We start from the raw sequence: 26226 nt of genomic DNA, 5'->3' as shown, positions 1-26226 counted from the left end.
TAAAAGCTAAGGAATAGGAGTGATTAAGTGGTTTATGGTGAACTGGGAAGCCTTCTCAGAGAAGTTAGCTGGAGTTGAATATTTAATTAAGGTTAAAGTTCACATATATTTAGGACTGGAAGGTGAGGCTTTCTCAACTTTCAATATTAATTAGAAAAAACAACCACCACCACCACTCTAGTTTGACATTTTTCCTCTTAAAGCTTGATGTCCTAAACCTAAAATCACCTTATTCTGGACATAATACATTCAAGTTTTCTCTAAGGAGAAACTATTTGGGTTGAAAATGTTTTTCATGATTAGAATAAGCAAATACAATAGGAAGAATGGGAAGGGAGTAATATTTATTGAGTACTCTATATATTTACTTAAAAATGCAAGTAAATAAAAATCACATATTTTTATTTTTTTAATTAGGAAATCTTTAAAAATTTCTAAGATATAGGTAGGTATTAGTCAAATAAAGCAATACTGTCAAGAGAAGATCTCTCTGTACCAATATAGAAGAAGATGAAATGATTTAATGTTGAATAAGCATTATTAGATCAACATGCATGAATGTGACTACAGTAAGGGACAGAAATTCACATCAACTTACACAGAACAATTAAATTTGTCTTCCATGAGAGAAAGGTAGATGTATCTTGTGATTGTCTCCTATAAATCTTGTGCGAAAATAACTTCAGAGAGATGTGTTTACAGTTCTAAGGGTCAGAAGGCCCATGACATTGCATTGTTAAGTGAAAAGGTTGAGTCTCTTACTGGGATAGTTAAATCTTCAAAGAGACACCCTAAAGATAATAGGATGGAGAGGCAGTTGCTTCAGTCCTTAAAGAAAATTTCATTCTATTAACCTTACATAAGAAGATGTTTAGTATATCTAAGACAGTCTTCTCTATAGGCCTTTACTTACCTACCAATGTTCTGGTATTATTCGACTGACAAGTGGAAAATGCAATAAAATGAGAGAGTCTTATAATCCACAGGGAGCTAGATCATCATAGAGAACAAATCAGCTGAGGGTCTCTGCCATCATTCCAGGAGTAGGCATTAAATCAGGAAGGCAGAATATGCAGAATGTGGACGCAAGCCATCCAGGAAATTTGTCCCTAAAACTATAATAAATACATCTGCACCAAGTGATAAAATCCCAACTTCAGGAATTAAGATTTTAAAAAATGGCTGCAGAGCACTGCTTTAGGACTAAAGAACTTAATTACCTGTTGGAATTATGAACGGGAAAAAAAAAATAAGAAGGAGAAAAAATCTGACAGGGAGGTAAGCAAGATGTTTGAGAAAGAAAGGAATGCAGGTACCCAAAAGCCTTTCCAGAAAGAAGCAGATCTTAGGCTAGAAATAAGAGAAGTGCGGGGACCTCTGCCCCAAGACTGAGTCATGAGCTGAGCTATGGTTTCTTAGGTTAATTCTAACCTGAGGACATGGACATTACTAGCGCCTGTCTGTCAGGCTTTCGAGAACCACTGAGTCTGAAGCAGGGAGGAAGAGCAGATTTAGTAAAACTGTGAGGAGTCAGAAGGGGGGCAAAGTTAATAAGGACAAGCACATCAGTGTAGCGAGGTGATGAAAGCCTAATTACATCTTAATTGTCTGAAGAGTTTTTCTATTGATTTGCACTAATTCCTAATCAGTCCCAAGAACTCATTCTGCTCAAATATTGTTTCATTTGAAAGTAAAAGCAGTATTATTTTCCTAACCATATGAGCTTTCCTTGTCCCTTTACACACCAACTTGGTGTCAATCAATTTGTTTGTAGACATCTAGACATGTTGTTAAGTGGGTGTCTTATACAAAAAACAAGGCTTGTGATCCACTTCATGTTTTAGTTTCTACTTTCAGTAATGCTCTCAGTTATAGTTATAAAACAATTACTTTTAACAGCTATTTACTTTCTAAAAACCACAATATGGAATATTTTTAGTTTGGCACAAGAACGACAGCATTTGGGGTGCCTTTGTGTTTGTAGCTGTAATTTGCCTATTGCCATTTTTAAATGCTAGAAAAATTCTGATTTTATAAAAAGCAAATCAGAATCTTTTTTTATATCAAAAGAATGTTACTTAGGAATGGCAGTTGTATTTTTAAATAGACTTCTTTCTCACCATATGATGGTATCTTGGAGTGAAATGTTCCTGATAGAAAACAGCTTGGTATTAAAGGATCATTTTTGTCCATTCTGCTACTGTACTTCATGTAATGAGAGACCTGATAAGAACTAAGGAGGGATAAATTATGAATATAAAAATTAAAGCAAAGAAGCTCCCATTACCCCAACTTGCTATCCATAAGCAATGCAGACTGTTTGTTGTTGTTTTTTCTAGTAGAAACAGCAAAGATCAAGTTATGATGTTCCAGTCACTGCAATGTTTGCATACCAACAATAAAATAGGAATTTTAATTAATCAAAACAGGTCTGTCTAGGGAATCACAACAGTAGCAAACAAAAATAATATAAACATGGCAAAATGATCTTACGTAGGATATGTCTAAAATATATTTTTTTAAAAACTTGTCTGCCATATAGAAGGAAAGGCATTTTTCACTTCAGTGAAATGTGGAATCTTACACAGTGAGAAGAGATGGATCTCATGTTAATTGTGAAGTGACTGGCAGAAATCAGTCAGTCGATAAAGCACCCCAGGCCCCTAACCTTCTGATATGTGTTGCAAGTATATAATCCTCAGTTTCAAATTTATAACCTTGCAAGACAAACTGACAGACATAACATCATAAAAACTTTAGATAAGTCATTATATAATCATTTGTTAAACGAGTGCAATTGCTTTAGATGAGAAAAAAAAATATTGTGAGGGTAAAGAGGGCTGTGATATTATCAGAAGAAACTGATAGACGGAGTTAAACTTCTGAGACAGGTTACGTTCTACGTGGTAATGAGTAAAAACGTTCAGGCAATTGCAAGACCGGGGGAATAGCAAAAGCAAAGACCGCAAACTAGAAATAGAAATGGGTTGTATGTGTGACATGGAGAAAACCAGGATAGTACAGTGAGAACTGTGTGTTGAAGGTTGCACTGGATAAAGCTCTAAGGGATGATTAAGGGGGTAGCTGTGACCGCCAGACACAAACATGTAGGTCCTTGGTGAGGATCCTAAGCAAATGAGTCAGAAGACAATCTACTTCCCTGACTAGAAAGGAGTGGCTTTAAATCTCTCTCTCTCTCTCTCTCTCTCTCTCACACACACACACACACCCTCAATTTCTTGGGAAAATTACAGGTTAGGAGGTTATCTAGAAGCTGATTAAGGTTAAACTGTGGAAAATAGTACAAATAAAATGTATTACCTTGAGGGAATGTGCTTCCACCCTAAGAATTCTGAAGAAATGGGCTATTGCTTCCTGACCTGCCTAAATCATCTGGTGTATTCTCAAGGTTATTTGAACATAAAAAATGAAGGATACCAGTAAAAACTCACCTTAGGTTATAGATTCCTAGGGTGGTTTCCTCTGCAAAGAGTATCACTGACCTCAGATTTAAGGTAATTCCTCACCTCTCCCCTCAACATCTCTACCACTTCTTGGCACTGCAAGGTGATCGATTAAAAGGGCTGTCAGGTTGTCCTTTAATAACCAGAAGCCTGGATGGATTGATTGTCACATTAGTGGCAACTCCCTGAGAGGAAAAAAGTTGAAATAGAAACTCTGGGCAATTGCAGCCAAGCAAAAATAGCTTATCCTGTCAACATGTTATTTTTTTTGTCTGTTTCCTCAGTAGCTTAGTTACCAAAAGTGGGAAATAATTACACAAGGCTATTGAACAAAGCCTTACCTTGAAATATTAGCTTCCTAATAAACCTATGATGCCAGAATCCTAAAAATAGTATAATTAATAAAACTATTTGCAGAATCCTTTGTATTAGGAAGATGCATATTAATAATCATTTATATCACCAGAGACTACACAGTATGTTCACGCTTTTCCAATCACTTAATGGCTTCAACTTCATTAAAAAGAGGCTCTGAATCAACATGTTTTCAATGTTTTCAAAATTACTGCCAGAAATTTTATTTAAAAACTTCTGAAACTAAAAACTAAAAGAACTTAAAATAGTTCACTATCTTAAAAAATATTTTCTTAAGAATATAAAATAAAACCACAGTGAACATCCATTATCACCATTCAGATGACCAGTAACGGATATTAATTTGTGGGCTGACATCTCCTTGTAACAATCCTCTAAATTAGATATATTTTCCCAAACCCATGGAGAATGCACTCATGAAAGAAAGTCAATCTTATTAGAATCAAAGTGTATTCTAACCAAAGTGCTGAACTGATAGAAATGTAATAGCATATGTTTTCAAATCTTTATGAAGCCTACATGTGTGTGTAACTCCTTTCAATGACGCAGCAAATTTGTTACAATAAACTTAAAAAAAAAGGGGGAAAATAAAAGCTTCCATTATATTTTAGTCAGGTTTTCTGTTACAAATTTCATGTGTAAATACATGCACAAATCCATTTAAATAAATACCGTTATGACTTATATTTCAAAAGAAATGTTATGACAGTTAACCCTTGAGCAACAGAGGTTTGAACTGTGTGGGTCCACTTCTGCATGGATTTTTTACAGTAAAGTACTATAAATGTATTTTCTATTCCTTATGATTTTCTTCTCATTTTCTTCAGCTTACTTTAAGAATGCAGTATACAATGCAAATAACATACAAAATATGTGTTAATAGACCATTTATGTTATTGGTAAGGCTTCTGGGCAACAGTAGATCAGTAGTAGTTTTTGAAGAATCAAAAGTTATATGTGGGATTTCAACTGTGCAGGTGGTCAGTGCCCCTAATTTCCGCATTGAGAGTCAAGTGTATCTTTAAAGTGTCTTATCACCCTATCTTTCAGCTGCTCTGTGCTCCAGAAAAATACACTAAGTTTCTAAGCTTAGAAGGACTACGCATGACCCTTCTATAAATTAGTTCACAGATACAATCATTAGTTTTGTGACAAGCTTTATATAGATATGGCAATTCACAATTTATTTAAAACATTTCCTAGTTAATTAATATAGACATTTATAAATGCTTTTAGACATGATTAAAATGATCCTAAATACTTTCAGGATATATTTGATTAACAGTTTTTGGTCAATATAGACATTTATAAATGCTTTTAGACATGATTAAAATGATCCTAAATACTTTCAGGATATATTTGATTAACAGTTTTTGGTCAGGCTGAGGTGTTACAGCAAATATCTTAATGTGTTCTTTAAAAAGTAGTAAAGAGGGAAAAATTCTGCCAAATTATACTTCCTCAGTTGGGTTTGAGAAATAGTTTCCTGTGACACTCCAGGGACAGGCTGTAAGCACTTATGGTAGATTTCTGCGAAGACGACTAGTAACACTTCCTCCCACACCTACATGCACATGCTGCTCTTCCCGTCAAGAAGTTGTGTCTTTTCCTCTTCTTTCAAAATCCTAGCTGTCCTGTGACTTTCTTTGACTCACAGAGTATAGTAAAAGTGACAGTCTGAAATTTCCAGTTCTGGGTCTTAAGAGGTCTTACAGCTTCCATTTTTTTGCAAAACAGCCACCAAGTCAAGAACAACTAACTTGTTGGAGAGAGTTGCCATCAAGAGAGAGTGGCTTTGAAGGATGAAAGATTACAAAGAGAGGTAGAGTAACCCAGCCACTGTTTCCATCCATCCAAGCTGAGGTGCCAAACATACAAGGGAAGCTGTCTTAGTGTCTCTGGCTCCAAAGAAGCCCTCAGCCAATCCAACATGGAGCAAAGATGCGTAGTGCCTGCTAACTAGGTATTGGTTTTAGTCATCACATTTTAAGGAATTTTGTTATGCAGCAATAAATAATCGAAACAAAACTCCAGATTTTTATCCAAGTATCATTATTCTTCCTGCCATTTTTTTCCTTTCGTTTCCTTCCTTCCTTTCTTCCCTCCTTGAACTTCAGTGCCAGAAGTTCTGTCCTAGAGACCATAAAAATACAGATGGCAAAGCATAGTCTCTGCTGAAATGGACTTCATAGTAAAGAGAAATATGTTTATAAATGTCTAACTGCAATTCAACAACAATAAGAAAAGTGGAGGTTACATTGCAGAGGACATTTAATAGTCTTCTGTACATAGAGTACTTCTCTTCACTCACATTTCTCTGGCAAGGGAATATGGTGAGAAAACAGAGTAAATATACTGTCACTAAGACATGAATAACAGTAATTATAATAATACATAATATAATTAATAATAAATATTTGAGACTGAGTTCTTAACATTCAGTGGAAAATTAGTTGAATAAATTCATTTTTTCCACCAGATATAATAGAAATAGTATGAATGATTAACTGAATATTGTTCTTGAAATTACCTAAGGCAATAAAAATTATGCCTCCTTTACCACAATGGTACCTATGCTCAGTGGTCCCTAGGGGCATGTGCACTGATTTGCTGCCATTTATACAGCTGTATATCTGAAGAAGAAGGAGGAGGGGATGGGAGGAGTGAAAGCAATGACAACTTTTGAATGTTAAATAATTTTGTAAATCATACTCTTTACACAGAGTACTACTTATTTAATAAGACAAAATGTAAATTTACAATGACAAATGTGTAATTTAAGAAAGAAAATGACATAATTTTGAATGGGGTTTGGTGGAAAGATAGAGAATAAATTTATGCTGTGTAGACCCCTTGCAAATCACCAAAAACACTCCTCTGCCCCCATGAGGACTGGAGTAGATACTTCCTCTGGGTTCCGCTGTTCTTGTCCTGAAAATATTCAAGTAACCATAGGGCTGGGAATCAGGCTTCAAAAATCTCCCAAAGTATTATTACGTAATTAAAACGTTTTCCTGAGTTTAGTATCACTATTTGTTTTGATGACCTCAGCAACATAAATAATTTTTTGAAATTCCTTTTCATGGAACTGTTCATTTATTTCTAACATCCCCAAAGGATGAAAATTATTCGTTAGAAAACTTTTACAATATGATTCTATTGTATCCATTTTCCTTCAAGTTTTGAAACTATTTGTGAAGGTAGGAAATTTCATTTTGTTATGTGTGTATTAAGATACAAAATATACTATGAAATAGTCTTTGTATCACTCATAAGCCATATTATGAGCTATAACTCATTTAAAACATAAGCTAAAGGTTAATTTCTAAACTTTAGAATAAGTTTTTGAAATTAATCAAGTTTATGTTATGTTGAGAAATAAAACTTGCCACCCCAAAATGTCTCTTTGGCATATAGATTATTTTAAGCTGATTAAGGAACACAAAACTCAAGTTTTACTTTTTGCCTCCTCCCTACCCCCCACAACTGCCTCAAAAAATTTAGATAGAGAACATATTCCAGGAAGGGAGCTATCACCATAAATAACTATAGTATAATATGAATTAAGTATGGTATACAGGGAGGAACCTAGCTAGGCCTATATGATCAAAGTACTCTCTGTTTCCCTTTGTTTTCTGGATGACCCAGCAAACATTTGGTTACCAAACATTTATCTTTTCATGCTTCCTGTGAATTGCCTTTCTTCCCTTTCTAGCTTCAGATTCCTAACCTTCCTTCTCTTAATCCAGAATTTTATATTTATCTATATCTATATCTATCTCTCATTTTCCCTGCCTTTGGAATCTTTCATGTATATGTGGAAATTTGATTTTTCTCCTGTTAATCTGTCTCATGTCAATTTAATTCTTAGACCAGCCAGAAGAATCTTGAATGATAGAATTTTTTTTTTTCCTTTTCAACAGGTGTATTACTTAAAAAATGCAACAGGGTGCGTGGGTGACTCAGTCAGTTAAGCATCTGAATCTTGATTTCAGTTCAGGTCTTGATCTCAGGGCCATGGGTTCACACCCTGCATTGGGCTCCATGTTGAGTGTGGAGCCTACTTAAGAAAAGAAGGAAGGAAGGAAGGAAGGAAGGAAGGAAGGAAGGAAGGAAGGAAGGAAGGAAGGAAAAGAGACAAATGCATCTAATTTTAATTGATTTTTTAGAGCAAAATATATGTGTTATGTCAGAGCATATATTATACTGTACTCAAATTTTTATCAATGGATAATAACTCATTTGACATTGAATATTTTGATTTACTAGAAAACCTCCAATTTTACAATCTGTTTTTCGTCAAAAAAGAAGAAAATAGAGCAACTTTAAATGTCATTTGATTAACAAAATTTAGCTCTTATAGAATCTTTACCTTAATTGGATTGCAGACGTTGCTGAAACCTGATTAAATGCATTGGATCAATGTTAATTGACTTAACTATGGAGTACACATCATAGAGTAACTCACAGTTGGGTAAATTTTACCTCTGGCTTTTCAGGACTAGTTTTCCCCCCAACACATACATCATTGGATAATGCTTAAAATCAGTTATTGTTTTAAATGACAACCAGATTCCAACTTAAAAGATTATATAACTAGAAACAATCATAGCCAGTCACTCACATAGAATAAATGACCATTTAGGCAAGACATAATTTATAGATTTTTAATTATATTTTGGCTTGCTCTTTTGGGTCTTTTATTCTTTCTGCATATACTCAGGAAAAAGAAATTGATATAGACACTCATTAGTGTACTATGCCATGTATCCCTTCAAAAAGAAAAAAAGTCCCAAAGCCCACCAAAGTTGTCAGACCTGGGTTAAGAGAAATGCAAGCTTACTCTCTTGGAAGAAAACAAGGTTAGCTCAAAAATGCATTAATTCTTTTTGTTCATTTCAAATAGTGGCAGGAGCGAAAATATGTTGCCAAAATAAGATGCATGGACACTTCAACCTGGACCTCATTACTTAATGATGTATTTTCTTGTCTTTATATATTTTAATATGTGATCTGTACCAAAAATATGTTATATACCACCAAACAGATTTAGATTAGGGAATTTATTGCCATCATGTCACTCAATCTGTTTTAATTACTACTTTCATCTAAAATAATTATTAATCTCATTTTAAAGCTAGAATTAAATGATCTTTCCATAGTTATACAAGTAATAAAAGATGGCCTATGACTACTTACCATTATATCACTTCAAAGCCCAGTAATACTCTTTTGTCCCACAGTCTTAGATCACACAGTGACATGAAATAAGCACTGAATATCTTTCCATTCTACTAAATTTAAGTTTGATAAATAATATTATATAAAATCTTTATTCCTCTATAGACCAGAGTAGGAATGAGGGTACCAAACATCTTTTTCTTAAAATGTAGGTTTGTGTGTGAATTCTGTGGTTAATTATGTATTTATAGTCATTAACAAATATGGACTTAATAAAAGCATTTTCCAAAGCTGAAATTACATTTTCCCATCCATAGTTTTAATAATGAGACATTTAGAATCAGAGAAAAGACACCCAAGTTATATCTCACAACACCTAAGTGACATGTACTCTGACCCACATGCTCTTCCCATTCCTGGAGGGCAAGGGCTGTGCCATACTCCTGGCATGTGGATAAGCATCTGTCACATAGTAGGGTCACAGAAAACGTCTAGTGAATGAAAGAGAAAACTTTGCAAAAGTAAAATATTCTTTAAAATTAAAATTAAGGGCTCAGACCCTTTTTTTTTTATAGATGGGAACATTGTTTATATATATACTTTTTATTCCATAACACACGCTCTTTTTTTTTTTTTTAAGATTTTATTTATTTATTTGACAGAGATAGAGACAGCCAGCGAGAGAGGGAACACAAGCAGGGGGAGTGGGAGAGGAAGAAGCAGGCTCATAGCAGAGGAGTCTGATGCGGGGCTCGATTCCATAATGCCAGGATCACTCCCTGAGCCGAAGGCAGATGCTTAACCGCTGTGCCACCCAGGCGCCCCTACACACGCCCTTTTTCATTTCATTCCTGGGCCTTCAGGATGCAATGTCTGTGAAAGGAGGGAAGCTTCTACCTTCTTTGAACTAACAGAAGCCATTCTTTCCCTCAGGCACTGAAAGTCATGGTCTTAATTTATTCATTATAGTGAATTGTCCTAATACTTACCCTTTGATTGGTAAATAAAGAAAACAATTACAAGTTGCTGTTAATCAGAGACTTCTCCAGCTGGGAGGAAATTAGCCATTACCCCAGTTAAATCAGTTTACATTCATTCTTACTTGTAGTACAATACTTCAAAGTAGTGTTTTCCTCTGAGCACTAATGTGGCAATGATAACCAGTCTTTAACCTATAGGTGGCAGAAACCAACCAAAATGTGATCTGTTGTCAGTTACATCTTTTTTCTTGCCAGAGGCAATTGATTACTGAACTCATTACGGAGTCAGGAGTGTTTGAGGACCATCAAGCACCAAGATCAACAAGAAAACCATGCTATGTGTTTTCTTTCTCTCATTTAGCCTTTCAGTGTCTACAAGCACAATAAAAGTCTTCTTGGTGGGGCACCTGGGTGGCTCAGTCAGTTAAGTGTCTGCCTTCAGCTCAGGTCGTGATCTTGGAATCGAGCCCCGTGTGGGGCTCTCTGCTCAGTGGGAGCCTGCTTCTCCCTCTCCTGCTGCTCCCTCCACTTGTGCACACTCTCTCTCTCTGTGTCAAATATATAAAAAAATTTTTAAAAGGTTCCTTGGTGAAGACTATAATTCAGTCATCCTATTATCAAAAATCCAAAATTAAGAACAGAACCCAGCACATATAAAGGACAGTAGGTGAATATTTATTGAATAAATGTTGTTGTATAACTTATGTTGAGAGAAATGGTAATACAAAAATCAAAAGCATGGTCCAAATCCAATTTGGCTTCAATTAGGTCAAATTCACTTCGAATGAAAAGCCAATGCTTTGGAACGTGTATAGTTAGAAATAAGTTTATGACCTTACCTTGGATTTGCATGAGACTAAAATTTTGAAAACAAGCACAATGCAACATTGTGGAGAAGGCAAATTTTTCTTCTTTCATTGTAGGTTCTTTGGCTGGCGTAATAATTCAGTTGAGATAAAACAGATTAACAAGATAAAAACAAATTTAATCATGTATGTACAGGAGACCCATGCAGATATGAAAGGTTCTCCAACAGCGAGGCAACTGAGGTTTTATACCATTCTGAACTAAAGAGAAGGGGGTAAGGGTATGGGACCTCAAAGGAGAAGAAAATTCATACGATTGGAAGAACAAATGTTTGGTGAACAAAAGTTTGGCAAACAAATGTTTGCCATGCCAGGTGAGGAAGTCTTCCTGATGTGAAAAGTTATTTCTGTAGCTCTTTCCTGGCATAGGCCTCCTATCTAAATTCTTTTAAGGAGTTAGGGGGAGGTAAAATGCTCTTCCTGAATCTGTTGGGCCTTAATTGTTTTCAGCAAGCAAAATAAACCACATGCTAAAATGGCACATTCAGGGTGGTGTGCCCTGAACCCCATCAATATCTTGCTGGAAATCAGAAGACTCAGGTCTAGTTCTGAGAACACTTGTACTACCCAAATCCCTGAGATTCCATTTACTCATTTCCTAAGTTTCTGATCTGCTGTGGACTATTCCTATTACTGTAAAGAATATAAGGCATGTGGAATTAATTTTATAAACTATAAGGTAGAGTGTTATATATACTTTGTGTTGTACAGTGAAACTGTTAGTGACCTCTGAGTCAGAACTCCTGAGTTGGAGCCATTGGCTGGGAAAAATGACTTAATGACTTGGAACAACTCATTTGTCATCTCTTAAATGAGAACATGCATTTAGCAATTCCTTTTAGTCATGGTACTCTGATTCTGGCTGGAGCTAGGATTTTGAAACTTAAAACCAAATAGTCCTAAACCTAATCTAGTCCATGGAACTGCTTGGAATCATTTTAAACATCAACTGTAGTATCTCTTCGACAAAGGTTCTTCCCCAGAGAGAGCCACAGAGTAATTTTAGAATTTTTATCTGATTTAGCAGCCATTCCTGGGGGGACGGGGAACCTGCTAATGAGAGAGGACTGTTGAATAGCCTATTTATTTTTGTATTCTTTACCTTTATTTCTTCTAAATATACCCTGTACATTATGGGTTATTTATCAGAACCTAAAACACTATGCTCAGGAGTAGAATCTTTCAACAGAAGCTAGAGTTAAATTATATTTAAGATTAAAAACCAGGATAAATAAGATTTGTTTTCAATAAGAACCATGAAGTTAGAAGAAAATTGGCAGTTTTGTAAAGTCCTTAAAGATAATTAGAAAAGTAAAAAAAATAATTAAAAAAATTTTTTTTAAAAACCAATATTATATCACAAGGGAGGAATTGGGTTGATAGTAAAAATACCTTTTAGAGAAGAGAAAGTGAGGTGTTAAATAAGACTGGTCTATGAGTGGTTGCTTCTAATGTATTCTAGCTCTGCAACACTTAATTCCCACTGTCATAAAGCTGATTAACTATAATCAGGAATCTGATGTTTGCCAAGTATTATAGAGCCCTTTTCCTAGTGTACTTTATTTAATGGATTAAATAAGTATTGGGCCACTGCTTGCACATTTAAACTCAAATGGCAAATTTTTAAATATGCAGTATAGCAAGCATTTTCCCGCTACTGTCATATATTTAAACATTTATATAATTAGATTCATCATGTTTTTTGTTTTTTGTTTTTTGAATTTTCTCTGAATTTATATATCATTGGTTAAAGTTTTGGTGCACAGTTCTTTTAGCCAAATTGTCCACTCTTTTCTTTAAAAAAAATTTATTAAAATATAACTCACCATACAATTCATCCATTTTAATTCTACAATTTTGGTTTTTAGTATATTCACAGAATTGAGCAACCATGATAAAAATCATTTTCGAGTACTTGCTCATAAGGAATCCCTATACCCATCGGCAGTCATTCCCCATTTCCCACTGGTCTTAGGTTCCCACTGATAAATGTCCTGTGTCTATAGATGTGCCTGTACTGGACATTTCATGTAAATGGAATCATACCATTGTGTTTTTTTGTTACTGGGTACTTTCAATTAACCTAATGTTTTTAAGGTTTACCCATGTTGTGGCATTATCAGTTCTCTTATTTTTATTGCTGAATATTATTAATTATGTGGATATATCACATTTTGTTCCATTCATCAGTTGATGAACATTTGGGATGTTTCCACTTTTGAACTACTACAAATAATGCTTCTATCTTAGACCTGATCTGTGCTCTTGAAGTTAAAATTGAACCAATTAACCTGGACCATATAAACCTGAGTCACTCTCCTGTGACAAAACACTTACCTCCGGTGTTTCAGGCTCCTTTAAATCTGGGTTTGAAAGATCGGATTAAAATGCTCTGTAAATTGCTGTACTATAGAAATAATTGGTGTCTTTTGGGGGCATGGTGGTGTTTGAAGTTCAGAAGCGGCTGTTTTTCTGTTGGCATAGTGAAGATTTATCTTCCATGAGTATCCATATATTTGAGATAATAAATGTGAAGGTTTGGAAGGCTCTGGTATTCTTTATGAAAATAGAAAAAAAGTCCCCAAAACAATAGTTAAGGCTACCACTTCATAAATGCATTGCAAAGACCATAAATTTTAACAAAGATGAAAAAAAGGCACTATCGATGAACCACATAAATGTGGGTACATGCCATGCTAAATGAAACAGGAGAGGACATGCTTTTTCCAGTTAATCCACTAATTAGCATTTTAACTATTCTAAAGAGTAGAATCTGCCACTAAAAGATCTGGAACTCTCAAGGTCACTCCCAAAGACCACTTTCTTCTTCCTTCTTCCTTCTTTATTATTATTATTATTAATTTTTTGTTGTCTTATTTTAAAAATTTTAATTACAGTGTAGCAAGCATACCATATTAGTTTCAGATGTACAATATAGTGATTGAATGGTTCCATATATCATTTAGGGCTCATCAAAGATAACTGTACTTTTAATACCCTTCACCTATTTCACCCATCCTATGCCCTGACCCCCCAGTAACAATCAATTTGTTCTCTATAGTTGAGTCTGTTTCTTGGTTTCTCTCTCTCTCTTTTCCCTTTTTTTTGTTTCTTAAATTCCACGTGTGAGTGAAATCATAAGGTATTTGTCCCTCAGATGGGCTTCCACTTAGCACTGTACTCTCTAGATCCATCCATGTTGTTGCAAATGGAAAGATTTCATTCTTTTTGTGACTGAGTAATATTCTATTGTATACATATACCACATTTTCTTTATCCATTCATCTTTCAATGGGTACTTAGTCCGCTTCCATAGTTTGGCTATTGTAAATACTGCAGTAAACATAGAAGCACATATATCCCTTCAAATTAGTTTCTTCGTATTTGGGGGGTCAGTACCCAGTAGTGCAATTCCTGAATCATAGAATAATTCTATTTTAATTTTTTTGAGAAACCTGCATACTGTCTTCCACAATGGCTATACCAGTGTGCATTCCCACCAACAGAGCACAAAAGTTCCTATTTCTCCACATCTTTGCCAATACTTGTTGTTTCTTGTATTTTTTTTTTTTTTATTTTAGCCATTCTGGCAGGTGTGAGGTGATATCTTATTATAGTTTTGATTTGCATTTCCCTGATGATGAGTGATGCTGAGCATCTTCTCAAATGTCTGTTGGCTATTGGGATGTCTTCTTTGAAGAAATATCTTCTGCCCATTTTGTTATTGAATTATATGTTTTTTGGGTGTTGAGATAAGTTCTTTATATATTTTGGATGCTAACCCTTAATTGGATATGTCATTTGCAAATATCTTCTCCCATTCAATAGGTTGTATTTTAGATATTTTTTTTTATTTCTTTTGCTGTGCAGAAGATTTTTATTTTGATGTGGTCCCAATAGTTCATTTTTGCTTTTGTTTCATTTTCCTCAGGAGACACATCTAGAAAGATTTGTTATCACCAGTGTCACAGAAATTACTTCCTGTGCTCTCTTCTAGGAGTTTTATAGTTTCAGGTATCACAGTCAGGTCAGTAATCCATTTTGAGTTTATGTTTGTGTATGGAGTAAGAAAGTGGACCAGTTTCATTCTTTTGCATATTGCTGTCCAGTTTTCCCAGCACTATTTATTGAAGAGACTGTTTTTCCCATTGCATATTCTTTCCTCCTCTGTCTCAAATTAATTGACTGTATAATTGTGGATTTATTACTCTCTATTCTGTTCCATTGATCTATGTGTCTATTTTTGTGCCAGTACCATACAGTCCTAATTTCTACAGCTTTGTAATGTAACTTGAACACTAGAATTGTTATACCTCCAGCTTTGTTTTTCTGTTTCAAAATTGCTTTGGCTATTCAGGGTCATTTGTGCTTCCATAAAAATTTTAGGATTCTTTCTTCTAGTTCTGTGAAAAATGCTGTTGGTATTTTGAATGGGATTGCATTAAATCTGTAGATTTAATGGGGCACCTGGGTAGCTGAGTTGGTTGAACACCTGACTCTTGATTTTGGTTCAGGTCCTGATCTCAGGGTCATGAGATCAAGACACACATAGGGCTCTGCACTCAGCAGAGAGTCTACTTGAAATTTTCTCTCTCTTCCTCTGCACCTCCCCCGCTCATGCTCTCTCTTTCCTTGTCTCAAATAAATAAAATAAATATTTTTTTAAATCTATAGATTGCTCTGGGTAGTATGGACATTTTAACAATAATTTTTCTCCCAATCCATTAGCATGGAATGTCTTTCCATTTCTTTGTATCTTCTTCAATTTCTTTTGTCATTGTTTTATAGTTTTAAGAGTAACCACTTCCTTGGTTAAGTTTTTTCCTAGGTATCTTAATATTTTTGGTGTAATTGTAAATGGGCTGTTTTCTTAATTTCTCTTTCTGCAGCTTCATTATTGGTGTATAGAAATGTAATGGATTTCTGTATATTGATTTTTGTATCCTGCAACCTTACTGACTTCATTTATCAGTTCTAGTAGTTTTTTGGTGGAGACTTCAGGGTGTTCTATATACCATATCATTTGAAAATGGTGAAAGTTTTACTTCTTCCTTACTTATCTGGATGCCTTTTATTCCCTTTTCTTGTCTGATTGTTGTGGCTAGGACCTCCAGTACTAGGTTGAATAAAGGTGGTGAGAGTGAATATCCTTTTGTCTTATTCCTGACCTTAGAGAAAAAGCTCTGTTTTTCACTATTGAGTATGATGTTAGCTGTGGGTTTTTCATAAAATGCTTTTATTATTTTGAGGTATGTTTTCCTCTAAATCTACTCTGGTGAGGGTTTTTACTTGTAATGATTGTTGTATTTTGTCATATGCTTTTCCTGCATCTATTCAAATGTTCATATGGTTTTTATCCTTTCTCTTATTGATGTACCATGCTGATTGAGTCATGGTTATTGAACCACACTTTCATCCCAGCAATAAATCCCACTTAATTGTGGTGGATGATTTTAATATATTGTGGAATTCAGTTTGCTAATATTTTGATGAGGATTTTTGCATCTGTGTTCAGATATATTGGCTTATAGTTCTCTTTTTCTGTGGTGTTTTTAACTGGTTTTGGAATCAGGGTAATGCTGGCCTCATAAAATGAATTTGGAAGTTTTCTGTCCTCTTCTATGTTTTGGAATAGTTTGAGAACAATAGGTGTTAATTCTTCTTTAAAGGTTTGGTAGAATTCCCCTGTGAAGCCATCTGGTCCTGGATTTTTGTTTGTTGGGAGTTCTTAAAACTCACGAAATTCAGCCCCTCTCACTTTCAAAGCTTAATATTATGGGGATCTGTCTTCTTCATGCAGGCTCCCCAGCGTGTTAGCCCATTTTCTTGCCTTTCTTTGTGCCCACAGCCGCCACCTCCCCCTCCCATGGACAGCGATGGTCTGTTTTGCTCCCTACTCCATCTACACTCTTTTTACCCTCTTCAGTGTGTCCTCTTCTCTGCCTTCAGAGTTGTTTTCCCAGTCTTTGGGTCACACTGGCCCTTTGGGTCACTTCATTATTCGCACTGATGTGACTGTTATCTAGTTGTATTCACAGAATGAGGTAAGCTTGGAGTCGTCTTACTCTGCCATCTTCCCCAGGGTTGAGTACTGTTAAGGAAGAGAAAGAGGTGGCTGCCTAGGTGATGTAGGATTATATAAAAGAATATCTGCATGGTAGAACAGTTAACTTGGTGTTAAGGGAATTTCAATTTTGCTCTTAGTAAATACACTTACCTTTTGTTTAAGTCATTTATTTCCTTTGTTTCTATCACCTTTTATTGCTATTGCCTTCTCTCTCTTATATGAGCCTCAACATTTATAAAAGATATTTCACCTATTTGATAGCACTCTGGACAGGAAAAGAAAAGTTAAAAGTCAATTATATAATGACGTTAAAAGACTCCTATTTCCACTCAAACAAGGACACAACCACTGTATGAAAATGCCTGTCTGCTGTTTTTGAATTAGCATTGTCAAACCTAATAAGCTCCCTGATAGTTTTACCTTCAACTCCTGAACAACTTTGAGATGAATCAATGAGCAGCCAATAAGCTCATCTAGAATTCTTATATTCAAGAGTTTTTAAATTAGAAATGGCTCAGTAAAGGGAGGTGTTACATGCTCCATGAATCTGAAAAGGATGCATAATTGAGTAATTAAACTGACTGCTTTGGCTGTTCTGAGAGCAATGGCTGTGTCCATAGAAGAAATAAAGATTTTCTAATTCCAGTAGCTCTATCTGGACACTTGAGGAACAATATTAACTCTTTAAAGAACTGAATTTCTTTTTAGTTTTCCGGTAGGAAACAAAAGGCTTATTTAAATTCATCACAAAGGATCTTATTCATTCTTTTTTTGTTGCTGTTGTTTGTTTTTAATTTATTTTTCAGTTTTATTTTCTTTTCCCAGATTGGTACTTTGAAAATTTTCAAACATACCAAAAATTTCTAGTTCAATAAACATCCATACGTCTTTACTTAGATTAAACAGTTTATATTCTGCCACATTTGTTTTATTCCTCTCCAAATATAAATGTTGATATATACATGATAGATAGATAATAGATTAGACAGGTAAAAATTAATTGCAATTTGTAAATTGTAGATTGGGATTCACACAATGAAGGCTGCCCCATGGGCCCGCCCACATCACAAATCTAGACCTAAGTCAGCATACATTTAGGGATACATCTGTCAAGAAATTCTAACATACACCAATCACAATCTCACCTTTTCTTTTCTTTTTTTTTTTGCATTTTTTAAATTTAAATTCAATTAACCAACATAAAGTACATCGTTAGTTTCTGATGTAGCATTCAGTGGTTCATCAGTTGCATATAACACCCACTGCTCATCATGTCACATGCTTTCCTTAATGTCTATCATCCAGTTACCCCATTCTCCCACCCATCTACCCTTCTGCAACCCTCAGTTTGTTTCCCAGAGTCAAGAGTTTCTCATGGTTTGTCTCACCCTCTGGTTTCTTCCTATTCAGTTTTCTCACCCTTCCCCTCTGATCCTCTGAGCTATTTCTTATATTCCACATATGAGTGAAACCATATGATAATTATCTTTCTCTGATTGACTCATTTCACTTAATATAATCCCCTCCAGTTCCATCCACATTGACGTAAATGGTAGGTATTCTTTCTGATGGCTGAGTAATATTCATTGTATATATAAACCACATCTTCTTTATCCATTTACCTGTTGAAGGATATCTCAGCTCCTTCCACAGTTTGGCTATTGTGGACAGTGTTGCTATGAACATTAGGGTGCAGGTGCCTCCTCTTTTTATTACATCTGTATCTTTGGGATAAATACCCATCTTCCAGCTCAGCCTTAGCAATCTTACCTTACCCTAGAATATAGGATCTGCTAGCCTTAAAAGGAAATCCCTAACCTCCTAGCCAATTTGCTGTTTCCATGTTGCTTCTTACTCTTTATGAAACTCATTCTTATGTCAAATTCCTTGAGAGAGGTACTCTACTGCTTGTGAGGCACTGTACTCCCCCAATCCGTGGATTGTTTCCCATGAATAAAGGGCATCAAACTTGTTACTAACTTGTTTTGTCTTTTGACAATAACAGATGATAAATAGATAAATGGATACAGAGATACAGATAGAATTTTTGCTGAACTATTTGAAAGTGACAGATATTTCTTAACAAGTGTACTGTAGGGGAGGAAAAATAATTTTCCCATTATCCCTCTAGGTTCTTTGCTGAGATCCCCCTATAATAAAAGATTAACAGGAGAAAAACAAATGTTTTATAACATGTATACTTCCTGTGTAAATGGGAGAGACCCAGGAAAACTGAATAACTCCATGAACTGGCCCAACCCACTACCTTAAACACCAACCGCAGCTAAAGCCAGAAGATGTTGGGGTGTGGGGGAACCACCTATAGGAGGCTAACAGGAAAGGCTCACTAAACAAGTACAGGATTGGTATGCTTTTTCCCTTAGTGTTCTTGAGATTTCGTTATCCTTTTCTCCCTGGTACAAAGAAAGAGACACTTAAAAATGGAGACTTCCTTTATAAATGTAAATGTCTCTTATGAAAATGTAAGTTCTACTTTGTTTTCAGAGTTTGTCCTATGTCTTTCTTAAGAATATTCAGCGTAAAATAATCTTCTGCCAAAGAGACATATTTTGAGGTGGCGAGGTCCCTCCTTTAACATTCTCCAATGAAATCGTAATAAAAGTAAAACACTCAAGAAATGTACTATTGTGATGCTATAATTAATATTCAGTCCCTATTTAAGTTCCTACAATTTCCCAAGTATGTTCTTGATAGTTGTTATTCTTTAATTCATACACCAATTATGTTTTGTGTATTTTGTTGTTATGCCTCTTTGCTTTTCTCTAATCTAGATCACAGTTTCCACTTAATTTTGTCTTTAATAACAATGGCATTTTTGGAAGATTCTGGATAAGATTTTGTTTGTTTTTAGGAAGTCACTTAATTTAGGTTTATTTCCATTATTTTCCTCATGTGAGGTACAGGTTAAAAGTTTTTGGTAAAAAATACTATTAGATGATGTTTCTTCCCTCAGCATATACTATAAGTAAGTGTATGATGTTAATCTGATTAATCTGTTACAGAATGTTAATTTTATTTTGAAATATTTAAGTTTTAGAGAGGGATATACACTGATTTGCTAGATATTGCTAAATTGCCTTAAAATGGTAAACCAATTAATTTCACATCAGAAGTGTATGGGAGTTCCATTTTGACATCATCCTTGTAAAAATTATAAACTGGACTCTCTTTTGCCTATAGTATGTGTGCAAGTGATACCTCATTTTGTTAAACGAAATTTCTTTGATTTCTGATGGGAAATGGTGTCTTTTCAATCCTGCAAATGGCTAGCCAAAGATACTCTAAGGTATCTCCTGATATCTGAGGATTTTCCTTATACCATTTGCTTATTTTTCCACTGAATGGGTTATATTTTTCTTACCTACTCTCAAAGATCCATTATATATTATAAAAAGTAATATTTTATCTGATTTCAGTGTATTCAAATAACACATCATTTCAAATATCTTCTCTCTGTACACAACTGATATTTTAACATTGTGCCTGCTGCTCTTGCTATTTTCATTGTTATAGCTGTAATGATGTTCATCTCTGATAACAGTTTCTTCTCCTTGACTTTATTTATTTATTTTACGTTGCAAGTGCCATAGATATTCTTGCCCCTTTATTGTTTCATATGAATATTATTAAATTATCAATCTAAGTTCTTGAAATATACTACTTGATTATTTACTGGGAACTACATGAGGTTTGAAATTTCTTTTGAAAATAGTTGATTTATATTTAATATTGAATGATTTAAGCCATAAATATTCACATATTACACTATCAATTTGGGTCTAATTCTACAGATGTCGACAAAATTTTTATAATTTTTCAAGAAAACATTGTTTTTTTTCTAGTATTTTTTCTTATTGTTTTTGTTTGTTTTTTTGGTAAGGAAAATTTTTCTTTTCTCTCATAGTTCCACATTATTTCTTCTCTGTATAAGAATCACTAAGAAATCAAGAATATATGTGCTTTAATTCTTTCTGTCATTTTGAGTTTTTATGATGAATTTGTCTCAAATTTGGCCAGTAGAAATACACTTGAACACTTCTTGTGTATTTTTGACATATCGATATCAATTTTTGAACTTAATTTCCTCACTCAGCCTGATGTTTTGGACCCAACTTATAGTTGCCATGCCCAGACCCGAAATCAGCCATTTTTCCAGAAACCAAGCTTCTCTAAATAAGAAGTGATTTTTGGAATCAAAACCTGACCTACACCTCTCTATCTATCTCTCTCTCTCCCTCTCCCCCGTCCCTCTCTGTATATATATGTACACATATATATTTCCACTGAGATTATGACAGATCCTAAGCTGTTTCAATACAAAGAGTTAGGAAATACATTTTTTTAAAAATAAGTTTATACTGATAACTAAAATTCCAGTATGTTACTATAAAGTTTTTCTTCATTCCCTATGTCTAGCTTCCTTCTCTTATAGTAAGAAAATTAACTTTCAAGAATATTAATGTGTTTACTTTTTTACTAAATCATATTTTACACACAAAACAGTTTTGAGAACTATTACACCAATTTCACTATGAACATGAAAGAAACTAAGTTAATTCCGGGATTTTTTTATGATGGTTTTGTTTTTAGAATATATCCACCTAAGTGTATAGTCATAATATGGTCCTCATAAATTAACTGGGTGTTGTTTTCTTCTTTGTGTTTATGTAAAGTATTAGTCATTTACTTTTGTCTGTATTCAGATTTTTAAATTACCTCATATTTGTTGATGTAATATTTTTAAGGTTTTATTTTAGAGAGCAAGTTGGGGTACATGTAAGTGGGGGAAGAGAAAGAGGGAGAGAGAGAATCTTAGGCAGATTCCATGCTTAGTGCAGAGCCCCACACCAGGTGCAGTCTCACCAATCCTGAGATCATGACCTGAGCTGAAATCAAGGCTTAACTAAGTAAGCCACCCAGGCACCCCGAATTATTTTTAAGATGTAGGATGTTAACATCTTCCAAAAGCCAAAACTACATAAATACCTTGTAGTTCTGTTATGCATTGCTAAATTTCCCTTCATAGCAGTTGTACGATTTGCAGTCATATCAGGGTGTACACAGCTTCTAGCAGACTCTTTTTATACAACGTGTTGTCAAGCATCTAATATTCAGTCTGAGAGTTGAGATACTGAATAAATTCTCATATGCCTTTTAGCTCTATTGATATTTTTTAAATACCTGTGATACCTGTGTGTGTGTGTGTGTGTGTGTATGTGTATACACACACATATATCTATATATATCTTGAATGTATATATTTATATATATATGTCTTGAATATATATATATTTATGTATATAATATATATTTTTAAATACCTATTCAAGATTATATATATATATATAGAGAGAGAGAGAGAGAGAGATTTTATTTATTTGTCAGAGAGAGAAAGAGAACACAAGCAGGGAGAGGGAGAAGCAGGTTTCTGCTGGGTAAGGAGCCCAATGCAGGACTCAATCTCAGAATCCTGGGATCATAACTTGAGCCAAAGGCAAATGCTTGTCCCACTGAGCCACACAGGCAACCATTTCTGTATTTATTATTGGGTTATTTGTTTTTGCCTTAATGATTTGTAGAAGTTAATTATATATTCTATATATGATTTTTTATAGACTATATATTATAAACATTTTTTCACAAATTTTATAAGCAAACATTCTTTAGTGAGTCCAAGTCATCAGTCTTTTCTTTAATGATTAGACATTTTACATTCTCTGTAATAAATTTTTGCCTTCCCAAGAACGCGAAGATATCCTATAATTTCTTCTGTAAGCCTTACTATTATTTCTTATTTTTATGTTTTTATTAATGTATTTTTAAATATTTTTCATGTTATATTTACTTAGGTATGTAGATCCATTTATTTTATAGAAATATATTCTTTTGTATGGCATCAGATATTGATAAGAATTTACAATTTTCTAAATGGGTATTTAAAATATGTTTAAAAACATATTTTTCCAATTGAATTGTAGTCATACTCTTTCCTGAACCCTATTTTCCTCTTTGGTTTTGTTTTTCAAGAATGTCTTAGGGTATTTTAGATTACTTAATGTTCACAGAAATTTTAGAATACAACGTGTCAATTTCCACAAAAAATAAAAACTATAAATGTAAATCTATTACTTTGAAAATTTACAAATACATTTTTTACTTTCCATTATTTTATTGTTAAAAACTAGTAATCTTTCCCCATTTCAATCCATTTATATTTATTGACAGCTATGCATACAACTAATCTTGGAATACTCTATTTTCTTTACTATTTTCCATGTCTTTTTGAGCATGTTCTCCTTTCATTACTCAATGTTTCATTTTAATAATTCTTTTTGAACAGCCTTATATCTATCTAATTTCCAAAATATTCATATTATTGCTCATAAACTTTCAGTTGGTTAACTGTTGGTTTTCTATAATTCTTTAATGACTTTTTGTTTATTATTTATAATAATCTCATGTCCAATGTTTACTGTTTTTCCAAACTTCTTGCTATTTAGTATCTCAAACAGATGTTTTGCATCCTTTGTTCATTTATATACTTAAAATATATTTTATGCTTTTTTAGCACATCAACATGCTTACCTTGAAACAAAAATGAAGTACATTTTACTTAAGTGTTCTTTTTTTTTTTCTTTTTTGAGTCTTGTTTTGAGGAAGAAGTATAAAAAAATTTGTTATAAAGCAAAATATCCATTCGTTAAATGCTTATAGGATTTGTAGATGATTGTCGTATATTATAAACTTCCAAATATGCATAATTACTGCAGAATGTTAAAATTAGGCTTTTTAATGTTTACAATAAATTTTTGTTCTATAATAGATTGAGTTATTATCTTTTACTGTGAACTCTTTTTTAAAGGCATATATTTCTTTTTAAAGATTTTTATTTATTTACTTGACAGAGAGAGACAGCCAGTGAGAGGGAACACAAGCAGGGGAGTGGGAGAGGAAGAAGCAGGCTCCTAGCAGAGGAGCCTGATGTAGGGCTGGATCTCAGAAAGCCAGGATCACGCCCTGAGCCGAAGGCAGCCGCTTAACAAATGCACCACCCAGGCGCCCCTTAAAGAGCATATTTAAATGCTAATCTAACTAGATTTTTCTGCCTCTGTTAAATATCCTGGGTTGATAACTAATTGTTGGTTAAGTCAATTGATGATATTATGACATATCTGATCATATTAAGCTCTCTGCAAAAGAGCAGTGATAACTGTGTATATATGATAACTATGTCACAGACACCTAGAGAACTGAGAACATCCGAAACAAATGTTTTTAAGATAGAAGATCTTCCATTATCAGAAATTTTTGGTTAATGAGTCCAAGTAGATCTGGTATGAGTGTTTCTTTCTCCTCTTCTTAACTAGGTAACAAACACTGCATATATACACACATGCATGTGTATGTGTGTGTGTATTTTTAAATTTTTGTATTAATTTTGTATTAATTTCAGCTCAAAGAAGTCCTTTTAATATTTCTTGTAAGGCTAATTTAATACTGATAAACTCCTTTAGTTTTTGCTTGTCTGGAAAACTCTTTCTTTTTTTCGAGTCTGAATGATATGCTTACTAGGTAGAGTATTCTTGGTTGAAAGATTTTTGATTTCCAGTTTCTTTTTTTTTAAATAATTTTTTATTATGTTATGTTAGTCACCATACAGTACACCCTTAGTTTTTGATGTAATGTTCCATGATTCATTATTTGCATATAACACCCAGGGCTCCATGCAATATGTGCCCTCCTTAATACCCATCACCGGCCTGTCCCATTCCCCCACCCCCTCCCCTCTGAAGCCCTCAGTTTGTTTCCCAGAGTCCATAGTCTCTCATGGTTCATTCCCCCTTCTGTTTACTCCCCCTTCATTCTTCCCTTCCTTCTCCTACCAGTCTTCCTGCTATTTCTTATGTTCCATAAATGAGTGAAACCATATGATAATTGTTTTTTTCTGCTTGACTTATTTCACTTAGTGTAACCTCCACCAGTCCCATCCATGTTGCTGCAAATGTTGGGTAATTGTTCTTTCTGATGGCTGAGTAATATTCCATTGTATGTATGGACCACATCTTTATCCATTTGTCTGTTGAAGGGCATCTCAGCTCCTTCCACAGTTTAGCTATTGTGGACAATGCTGGTGTGAAAATTGGGATGCATATGGCCCTTCTCTTCACTACGTCTGTATCTTTGGGCTAAATACCCAGTAGTGCAATTGCTGGGTCATAGGGTAGCTCAATTTTTCACTTTTTAAGGGACCTCCACACTATTTTCCAAAGTGGCTGTACCAACTTGCATTCCTACCAACAGTGTAAGAGGGATCCCCTTTCTCCACATCCTCTCCAACATTTGTTGTTTCCTGCCTTGTCAATTTTTGCCATTCTAACTGGTATAAGGTGGTATCTCAATGTGGTTTTGATTTGAATTTCCATGATGGCTAATGATTTTGAACATTTTTTTTCATGTGTCTGTTAGCCATTTGTATGTCTTCATTGGAAAAGTGTCTGCTCATATCTTCTGCCCATTTTTTGATTTGATTATGTGTTTCTGGGGTATTGAGTTTGAGAAGTTCTTTATAGATCTTGGATACCAGCCTTTTATCTGTAGTGTCATTTGCAAATATCTTCTCCCATTCCGTGGGTTGCCTCTTTGTTTTCCTTGGCTGTGCAGAAGCTTCTTATCTTGGTGAAGTCCCAAAAGTTCATTTTTTCTTTTGTTTCCCTTGCCTTTGGAGACGTATCATGAAAGAAGTTGCTGTGGCTGATGTTGAAGAGGTTACAGCCTATGTTCTCTATGATTTTGATGGATTCCTGTCTCACATCACTCCCATTTGGAGTTTATCTTTCTGTATGGTGTGAGAGAGTGGTCAAGTTTCATTCTTCTGTACACAGCTGTCCAGTTTTCCCAGAACCATTTATTGAAGAGACTGTCTTTTTTCCACTGGATTTTTTTTCCTTCTTTGTCAAAGATTAATTGACCATAGAGTCGAGGGTCATTTCTGGAGTCTCTGTTCTGTTCCATTGGTCTATGTGTCTGTTTTTGTGCCAGTACCATGCTGTCTTGGTGATCACAGCTTTGTAGTATAGCTTGAAATCAGGCTATGTGATGCCCCCAGCTTTCCTAAGGTCCCTATAAAACAAATGCATATTGCTTGGATCCTGGTCAATAATTTGGGCTCTGTACATACCATTGCTTTATCTTTTTTGCTCACCGATCTGTACTTCTACTTTATCCAGTCTGGTGTTGAAGCCCTCTAGTGTATTTTTCAGTTTAGTTATTGG

The sequence above is a fragment of the Ursus maritimus genome, unplaced genomic scaffold, assembly GCF_017311325.1.
Source record: "Ursus maritimus isolate PB19 unplaced genomic scaffold, ASM1731132v1 scaffold_29, whole genome shotgun sequence".
Lineage (NCBI taxonomy): Eukaryota > Metazoa > Chordata > Mammalia > Carnivora > Ursidae > Ursus > Ursus maritimus.
This window is presented reverse-complemented; position numbering follows the sequence as displayed.